The sequence below is a fragment of the Loxodonta africana genome, chromosome 8 (assembly GCF_030014295.1).
Source record: "Loxodonta africana isolate mLoxAfr1 chromosome 8, mLoxAfr1.hap2, whole genome shotgun sequence".
NCBI lineage: Eukaryota > Metazoa > Chordata > Mammalia > Proboscidea > Elephantidae > Loxodonta > Loxodonta africana.
Window position 1 is genome coordinate 23,831,190 of NC_087349.1, and position 10,626 is coordinate 23,841,815.

At 37.2% G+C, this 10,626-nt stretch overlaps 1 pseudogene; it reads left to right on the forward strand.

Moving 5' to 3' along the window:
- The first annotated feature begins 572 nt into the window (after positions 1-572).
- Positions 573-1,745, forward strand: LOC100669175 (transcription factor BTF3-like; annotated as a pseudogene).
- The last annotated feature ends 8,881 nt before the right edge of the window (positions 1,746-10,626 follow it).

Genomic DNA, 10,626 nt, shown 5'->3' on the forward strand with positions numbered 1-10,626 from the left:
TCCATAGGCATTGATTGTGGATCCCAGTAAAATGAAATCCTTGACAACTTCAATGTTTTCTCCATTTACAATGATGTTGCTTCTTGGTCCAGTTGTGAGGATTTTTGTTTTCTTTATGTTGAGGTGGAATCCATACCGAAGGCTGTGGTCTTTGATCTTCCTCAGTAAGTGCTTCAAGTCCTCTTCACTTTCAGCAAGCAAGGTTGTGTTATCTGCATATCATAGGTTGTTAATGAGTCCTCCTCCAATCCCGATGCTCCATTCTTCTTCATATAGTCCAGCTTCTCGGATTATTAGCTCAGCATACAGACTGAATAGGTATGGTGAAAGGATACAACCCTGATGCACACCTTTCTTGACTTTAAACCACGCAGTATCCCTTTGTCCTGTTCAAATAACTGCCTTTTTATCTATGTACAGGTTCCTCATGAGCACAATTAAGTGTTCTGGAATTTCAATTCTTAGCAATTTTTTCCATAATTTGTTATGATCCACACAGTCGAACACCTTTGCATAGTCAACGAAACACAGCTAAACACCTTTCTGATATTCTCTGCAATGATATCCCTTGTTCCACATCCTCTGATTCCAGTTTGAATTTCTGGCAGTTTCTTGTAGATGTATTGCTGCAGCTGCTTTTGAATGATCTTCAGCAAAATTTTACTTGTATCTTGCATTCTGGCGTGTGTGCACCTAGTCTCCGTTGATCTGCCAGAGACACCCTGGGCGCCAACCCTAGTCCCCTGCACGGCCCCATTTCTGCTCTGACAAGATAAAAGAAACGATCATGAATCAAGAGAAACTCGCCAAACTGCAGGCACAAATGTGCATTGGTGGAAAAGGAACTGTTTGCAGAAAGAAGAAGGTGGTTTCATAGAACAGCTATAACAGATAATAAAAAAACTTTAGTTCTCCTTAAAGAAATAGGGGTAAACACTATCTCTGGTATTGAAGAGGTGAATATGTTTACAAACCAAGGAACAGCGATCCACTTAAACAATCCTGAAGTTCAGGCATCTCTGGCAGCAAACACTTTCACCACTACCGGCGATGCTGAGACAAAGCAGCTGACAGGAATACTACCCAGCATCTTAAGCCAGCTCAGTGCAGACAGTCTGACTAGTTAAAGAGGACTGGCCCAAGCTCTGCCCAAACAATATGTGGATGGAAAAGCACCACTGGCTACTGGAGAGGATGATGATGATGAAGTTCCAGGCCTTGTGGGGAATTTTGATGAGGCATCCAAGAGTGAGGCAAACTGATTTAAGTCAACTTCCGAAGGAGATGAAGCTTGAAGAAGTTACTCGGAGCTGCTATTTTATATTAAGACTGCTTTTTAAAATTGTTTCATTTATGGATCTGCAAAAATCTAGATATCTAAAATTTTTAAGCCCAAGCCTTTTGGACATTGCAGCTCTTTTCAGTTTTTGCTTACACATAATTCATTCTTTGCAGCCAATTAAGTGGAACAAGCCTGGGAATAAAATTTGAAACAAAGATTAATAAAGTTCTTTGCCTAGTAAAAAGAAAAGAAAAATTTACTCGTGTGTGATATTAGTGATATTGTTTGACTATTTCCACATTCAGTTGGATCACCTTTCTTGAGAATATGTGGAAATATGGATCTCTTCCATTTGGATGGCCAGGTAGCTGTCTTCCAAATTTCTTGGCATAGACAAATGAGCACTTCCAGTGCTGCATCCATTCGTTGAAACATCCCAGTTGGTATTTTGTCAGTTCCTGGAGCCTTGTTTTTCACCAATGGCTTCAGCCCAGCCTGCACCTCTTCCTTTAGTACCATCAGTTCCTGATCATATGCTACCTCCTGAAATGGTTGAATTTCGACCAATTTGTTTTTGGTATAGTGACTCTGTGTATCCTTTAATCTTTTTTTTTTTTTTTTTTTTTTTGATGCTTCTTGTGTTGTTTAATATTTTCCCAGTAGAATCCTTCAATACTGCAACTTGAGGCCTGAATTTTTTCTTCAGTTTTTTAGCTTGAGAAATGCCAAATGTGTTCTTCTGCATTTATAATACTTTTATTAAAGAAGGTAGTGTAAGTCCTCTAAGTTTGATCTTTTTCAAAATTCTTTTGACTCTTCTAAGTCCTTTTTGTTACCATATAAATTTTAAAATCAGTTTGTCAATTTCTACCAAACAACAACAAAAAAAGGCTGCTATGATTATAATTTGCATTGTGTTGAATCTATAGTAAAATTTGGGAACAATTGGTACCTTAGATACATCGAGTCATCCATCCTATGACACTATATAGCTCTCTGTTACATCTTCTTTAATTTGTCTCGGCAAGGTTTCATAGTTTTAAATGTAAAAGTCTTGTAAGAATTTTGTTCAATTTATTACTAAGTGTTTTGTGTTTTCTGTTGCTCTACTGCTTGATTTTGTTTAAGTTTTACTATAAATTATTTGCTCTAGAATTTCAAAAATACAATTAATATTTGCATTTTGTGAGCTGTTTAGTTCTTGTGGTTGATTTTTCAGATATCTTAGTATTCTTTATTAAACAATTATGTCGTCTCCAACTAGAAATGTTTTTATTTCTTCCTTTCTTATCCTTATGCCTTTTCTCTTTTCTTGTCTTATTACAGTGATCAGTGCTTCCACGGTAATAATACTACAACGTTGAATAAAAGTGATGAGTGTGGGCATTCTTGCCTTGTTCCTGACCTTAGGGTTAAAGCATTCCATTTTACATCATTTAGGATGACAAAACATGTGCTTAGAGCATCTTCTGTTATTCTAAAATGCTCACAGTTTCATCTATTATTGTCAGCAAGTTATCGCACGTTCTGCTTCACTGAGAAAACAAGACTACAAACAAAACTTGATTTTTATCTGTCTTTTCCTGTTACAATGGAAGAGGCTACCATCATGCAATCTAATCCCTGTACTGTGTGATCTATACCTTTTACTTTTTCAAGACAGAGATTCCTGATACACACATTCTATTTTCAAATTGTTTCTGTCAGCCTGTGTTCTCTTCACATTTCCAAATCCTCAAATATCTCTTATATTTAAAAAAAAAAAAAAAATGAGGAAACTATCTCAACCTCTTATCCCCTCCCAGATATATTCTGGATCTTTCTTCTGAATAACACTCATACTTCTTCAAAGTGATGTCTATGCTCACAACTGCACCCTCTCACCACCTATACATCTCTTCAGACCTGAGTTTTTAATTATTAGTTAAACTTCTGCTATTAGTTCCAAGGTATTTCAGACATAACCACAGTTAAACTGAAGTAATCACATTTATTCAAACTATCCCCTACCAATACACCCTAACTGAAATATTAAAAATGGAAACTTGGAAATATCCTGACATCTGCTTTCTTACTCTCCCTCCCCATATATTCAAGTAATCACTAAGCCATTTAATTACACCTCTTTAATATCTTTCAAATCCCTTCTGACTGTTTCACTATGGACTCTGTTTTCTAGTCCACATTACCAAAAATACCTTTTAACCAGAGGAACCAAGTTTCCTATTCTAAAATCTTTTTTTTCTTCCTCTTTTATGTCAAAATCTCATTATTTTCAGGATGATAATATGTCTGTTTTCCCCTGAGGCTTGAGAGGTAATATGACAAATTTCTCTCTAAAGAAATGTCTTTCTTTCTTTCTAAAGAAAACATTGTGTGAGAATTTTGGGAGGTCTTCTTAATAAGAAAGATTTCACTCTTCTTCTCCCTTGATGCCAAGGAAGGAGAATATACTATGGCTGGAATTCCAGCTATTGTTGTTGTTAGGGGCTGACTCATAGCAAGTCTACATACAACAGAACAAAACAGTTCCCAATCCTGTACCATCCTCACATTTGTAGCTATATTTAAGCCTATTGTTGCAGCTACTGTTCAATCTTTCTCGTTGAGGGTCTTCCTCTTTTTTGCTGACTTTCTGCTTTACCAAGCATGATGTCCTTCTCCAAGGACTGGCCCCTCCTGCTTTACCAACCATGGAGTTCTTTTCCAGGAATAAGTCCATTCAGCTAACATGTCCAAAGTAGGTGAGATGAAGCCTTCCCATCCTCACTTCTAAGGAGTATTATGTCTGTACTTCTTCCAAGACGAATTGTTTTTTCTTCTGGAAGTCCATGGTATATTCAGTATTCCTCACCAACATAATTTTGCTTTTTTATTATAATACATTAAATTATGGAATAAATATTAAGAATTTCAGGCAGCCATCTTGAATTAAGAAATCAAGAACCGTATTATACCGTGCCAGACCAGGGATCTGGAGATGCCTGAATCTTTGCTGTCTTAATAAAGTTCTCATATAAAGTCTGGAATGTCTATATTTGTATTTCTTTTATGAGCTATAGCAGACCTTTGTGGATTTAGGCCACTATGGTCTGGATCTTCTTTATATATAACTATACCAAATACTAATCATTACATCCCTCAATTCCATGTACCATACTCTACCCAGTATATACCCAGTGCCATACTCTACACCAGAATAATTCGATCATGTCATTCTTCTTATTAAACCCTTTAAGAGGCTTTACATTACCATAAAATACTATTTCATCTATGAATCAACTTTTCCCAGGTCCCTCAAGGTGGTTTCGAGTGTTCTTCCTCTGTAGTATCAAGGGCCAAGTTTTTATCCCTATCATAGATATTATAACCCTGAGTTAAAGTTTCCTGTTTATCTCTTTATCTCTCAGAGATGTCTTTGAAAGTTACTTTAACTCTCCTCGTTTATACTATAGGACATTCTAGATACTTAATGCATATTTGTTGAATTTTAGGTAGAAATATCAAATGCTCTACTTTTTTATATTCTAATTGGAAATTAGAATGTCATCAGGTCTTTAAATTTTAAAAGAAATTTACTATAAAAGGGTTTAAATGGTTATGGATAAATATATATTTGAATATACAACAGTTTTAGATATATACATATATGACAGCTTACATATTTGAATATATAAATATATATCAGATATTTCAGAACAGAATATTCTAACTTTCAAACATTTGAATGCAGAGAGCTCTCCACTGTCCTTCAGTAAGGGTATTCTCATTGCATATGCATCCACCTTAACATCTGTGCCATTTTGTTTTGAATGTTTGGTACGGAAATTATTCAACAGGTACCCCAGCTGTCAAAGCCTGCCATTTGTGATGCTTCAACAAGCAGCGCAGACACTTCAAACTCTATTGCACCTGAGCTGGGGAGAAACTCCTCTGGGAGCTGCTGCCTTAAATGTTTCAAGGCAGACATAGGACTCTTACACTTCTCAACATCAGGTCCCCGCATCCCTGCAAAATTGGTCTTCGCTGATCCACTCCTTATTTTTCACCTGGGGTGACAGCCATATGATTGATATTGTTTACTGAAGTCTCTACCAGGCCTTTACTTACTGTCTTATCTTTGACATCTTACTTATCTCTAGTGCCTTGCTTGTCAGTTATTTATTTCCTGCATTAATTATTTCTTTATTTAATGGTGACCTTGCTCTGAAAGGCTGACACACATTTATTTAATATCATGAAAAGTGTGAGTAGTAGAGAAAGGAGAGAGGGATGAGAGAAAACGATATAAGAAAAATTTTAAACTACTTCTGAGAGGCACTTCCAAACATCTTTGTGATATGGAGAATATTTTTACATGAGGCACTCTTGCATTATTTTATGGAAAAATATTGTTTCAAAGAATGTTGCACTATTTAAGGTTTGAGACAGGGGAATATCACTCAGTTTCTATTTCTCTAAACCTGTTATTATTCATCGTTGTTGATGTCTCCTTAGTGTACCCCACCCTCTATGCCAGAAACCTTGAAACAACCACCTTCAAAATCATCTTCTCATGTTCACACATTCAGAAAGTGCTATTAAATCTATTGTATTTACTAATTTGGACAATAGTTATTCAACCTTTACCGCATACCTGGACTTTGATATACGCTGGGATGAAATGTAAGCCAAATCCTTGACATCATGGATCTTATGGACAGGTATGAGAGACAGGCATTAATCAAGTCATCTCCCAAACAAGTGCAGTCACACCACATAAATATGAAAGAGAATCCTTTAGTGCTCTCAATGCATAGAACAAAACATTCCTGAAACAGTCATGCATTGTGTTAAAGCCTGAAGGAAGAATAGGCCCTAAACAGATGGAGGAGGTTTGGAGTGTTTCAGACAAAAGGAATAACATGTGAAAAAGCTCAGTGAAAGGGGGCTGTTATGTTCGAGAAGCTAATAGAAGGTCCTGTAGTGGCTATATGAACTACAAGACTGAAAATTGTTTCAAAATGAGTCTAGAGAAGTTTACTGGGAACATTCTCGTTCCAAAACATATTAAAGACTATGGCCCTTAGTATATAAGCTATTTGAAGCCATTGTTTTACCTTAAGCTAGGGATAGAAAATGTGGGATTGATAAGATCGAATTTGGGTTTTGAAAGGAAATCACTCAGTTGTGTACAGAAAAGGCTGTAAGAGAGTAGTAATGATTATGGGATATTAGTTTAGTCACTACTAAGAAAGAAGATCTTTCTTTCTCTCACAAACACACAAGATGTTTTTAAAGATCACTTATGGTTCTCTGAATTGTAATACTTGGTGGATAGTGGGAAAGGACCAGGTTTAATGGAATGGAGAATCATAAAGTTTGGACATGCTGATTTTAAGATGCCTCAGAGAAAGCCAAGGGGAAATGTCAAATAGGCAATTGGGTATATAGATCTGAGCTTAAAAATTCTAGGCTAGTGATATAAATCTGAACTAACTGCATATGAGACATAATTAAACCCAAGATGCATATGTTATTGCCTCAGTGTGAGAGGAGAAGGAGACCCATGATTGAGATGTGGTGACCTTTAGCACATAATGGCCAGGGAGAGAATAATGAAATTACAAAGCAGATCAAGAAGTAACCAGAAAGATAGAAATAAAATCAGAGAGTGGTATCATAAAAGGCAAAGGAAAAGAGTGCTTCAAAAGGGAATATTCGGCCAAGAGAAATGAAAGTATATGTCTAAACAAAGACTTGCACATCAGTGTTCATAGCAGCACTAACTGTCATAGCCCTAAACTGTAAGCCTTCTAAAGACCCATCAGCTAGTGAACGGTGAAACATGTTATGGAATACTGTTATTACTGTTGTTGTTGTTAGGTATAGTAGAGTCAGTTCTGACTCATAGTGATCCTACGTACAAGAGAATGAAACACTGCCTGGTTCTGCACCATCCTCACAGTTGTTGCTACGCTTGAGCCCATTGTTTCAGCCACTGTGACAATCCATCTCATTAAGGGTCATCCTCCTTTCGTTGGCCCCTCTACTTTACCAAGCATGATGTCCTTCTCCAGGGACTGCTCTCTTCTGTTAACACGTCTAAAGTATGTGAGACAAAGTCTCACCGTCCTCAATGCTAAGGAGCATTCTGGCTATACTTCTTCCAAGGCAGATTTGTTCATTCTTCTGACAGCTCATGGTATATTCAATATTCTTCTCCAACACAATTCAAAGTCGTCAATTCTTCTTCAGTCTTCCTTATTAATTGTTCAGCTTTTTCACGCACAGGATGTGACTGAAAACACCATGGCTTGGGACAGGTGCACCTTAGTCCTCAAAGTGACATCTTTGCTTTTTAACACTTTAAAGAAGTCTTTCGCAGCAGATTTGGCTAATTGTAATGCGTTGTATGAATTCTTGAGTCCTCCTTCCATGGGCCTTGATTGAGGATCCAAGTAAAATGAAAACCTTGAGAATTTCAATTTTTTCTCCGTTTATCATCATGCTGTTTATTGGTCCAGTTGTGAAGATCTTTTGTTTTCTTTATGTTGAGGTGTAATCCTTACTGAAGGCTGTGGTCTGATTTTCATCAATAAGTGCTTCAAGTCCTCCCATATACAGCTAGAATAAGTATGGTTAAAGGATACAACCCTGACACACACCTTTCTGATTATAAACCACACAGTATCCCCGTGTTTTGGTCACCACTGATAATGAGACAAAATTCATTAGTGCTTTCCTGAGTCTGGGGTTCAGGGGAAAAGACTGACTTCAAAGGAGTAGGAGGGAACATTTTGGGAAATATTACATATCTTGAATGTTGTGGAAGTTAAAAGACTGTATATAATTTTATAAAATCATCAAACTGTATTTAAGCTGGTGAATTCGATTTGATACAAACTAAAAAACCAAATCCATTGCCGTCAAGTCGATTCTGACTGATAGCAACCCTATAGGACAGAGAAGAACTGCCCCAAGAGAGGTTCCAAGGAGCACCTGGTGGATTTGAACTGCCAACCTTTTTGTATGGCAGACATAGCTCTTAATCACTATGCCACCAGCATTTCCTGATACAAGCTAGACTTCAATATATCTGGGGAATCAAAGGAGTGGTGAGTCAGCAATATCAAATGCTACTGAAAGGCCAGGTGTGCCTGAGGCTGAAAAATATCCACTGGGTTCAACACCGTGTGTTTGTTGGGAGTTGACTCAAGATGAAGGCTTAGCTGATAACACTTGAAAAAACAAAACAAAACCCACTACCAATGAGTCGATTCCAACTCATAGCCATCTCATAGAGTTTTTAAGGCTGTGACTCTCTACAGAAGCAGATTGCCGTATCTTTCTCCTTCGGAGCCACTGGTGGTTTCCAACCGCCAACCTTTTGGTTAGCAGTCAATCATTTTAGCCACTGTGCCACCAGGGCTCCTTAAATATTTGACAGGTACTGAAAGAGCTAATTAATTACCTCAAATTTTAGAAAAGCTGTTGATTTTGTGTCAAATTATTTCAAACATTACAAGTAATCACCCTGATTTAACTTTTTAGCACAATCCTTTTAATAGAAAAACACCCATGAGAAATCATCTCACACTAAGGTTTGTTAGGATTGTCAACTTAAAAGAATATTCTTACTAATATTATAACTGTAATTTTATTTAAGCAACTTCAGGTATCTTAAAAAATTTAATTTAACTGACAATTTAGATCAAATATCTAAAGTTGTTTGGTGTACAAACATATTTCAAACCATGAGTAACTTTAAGTCTTGAATATGTTTGGAATTTAAGTGTCCACATCAGAATATCTGAGATGATTTTGGAGCACTTCATATATTTCACGTGCAAGTGCATCACTGGCCCCAATCTTTCTAAATATAAAATTCATTGTGGAGGTCAATTTTAGAAAGCTTTTTTTCTTCATCCCATCCCCCTGTCAATGAAGAAAATGAGGTACATAAAAAGTATGAAGTATATACCAATGTTCTTGACCGATATTGAATAATCTATAATTTTCTAGCCTAAGTGAACTTTCATTAGGTAAGCTTCTAATTTGGTGATTTAAGGTGTCAAGATTGTATTTAAGGTTGTAGTTAGCTTACAAGCTACCCACAATCAAGCTTGGAGGTAATGCTCACCATCGTGCAGGAGAACTGACCCAGCGAAGACACCAGAACTCCAGGATCTAGAAACCAGACACTGGAGCTTATACTATCAATATTGGGCACTTCACTCTGTCCCTAGAAAAGACTCTACCATTGGCTCTGGAAACTAGCATAGCTGCTATGACCTACCAGCAAAACAAATTCTGCATGACTCAGCCTTTTTCAAATTTTTAGATTCAGCTTCATCATCCAAAGCAATTTAATCTAACTGGTAGAACATAGATCTGATTCTCAGGGTGTAACTTCAGGAGAAACTGGGAAACACAGAATGTGGAGGGGGGAGCATTGGTAGTTCAGTGGTAGAATTCTCATCTTCCGTGGGGGAGACCTGGGTTCAATTCCCAGCCAATGTACCTCAGGTACAGCTACCACCTCCCTGTCTATCAGCGGAGGCTTGCATGTCGCTATGATGCTTAACAGGTTTCAGTGGAGCTTCTAGGTTAAGGCGGCTAGAAAGAAAGTCCTGGGGATCTATCTCAGAAAATCGGCCAGTGAAAACCCTATAGATAACAATAGCAACCTACAATGTGGATAGCATAGGTTTGGTCAGTGTTTCTTTCGTTGTGCATGGAGTTGCCGTGAGTCAGAAGCCAATGACAGCCTCTAACAACAGCAGTGAGAGAAAGACTGCCATATAAGATGTAGAATTCCCCCAAAATGTTAATAAGTTTCAGATGTTGGGTGGCTCAAACCAAAAACAAAGCACAAAGAGACAAACAGAAAGAAAAGAAAATTACTACAGACATTAGCAGTGATTTTCCAGAAGACTAATATGTTCTCTGTATGCACTGGTGATTACTTCTGTTTGTTCAAAGATTTTTCTAGTGCAACACACAAGGATTAATTAATGCTCATGGGTTATAACCCACTTGACACTCTTTAATTATGAGGTAACACTACGTATCTTATGACTACATTACTTCAAAATTGTGAGAGTCTAAATCTTGCTAGTGTGGCAGATAGATGTTCATTACAAGTAAGAACTTCAGTATGCTCAGCCAAGGGCAAAAATTAAATAAGAATTTTAAGTACATGTTTCTATAAAACCTTCAGGTTACTATCTAAGGAGCAGTGAAAAATACGTGGGACTGTTAACCCTTTCTGACAAGGTTTGGTCTCCAGTATCAAATACTGGTAGAGGATGGATGGATCATTTGAAGAGTTCTTTTTATAAATAGCCTTGGAGTGGGATCTT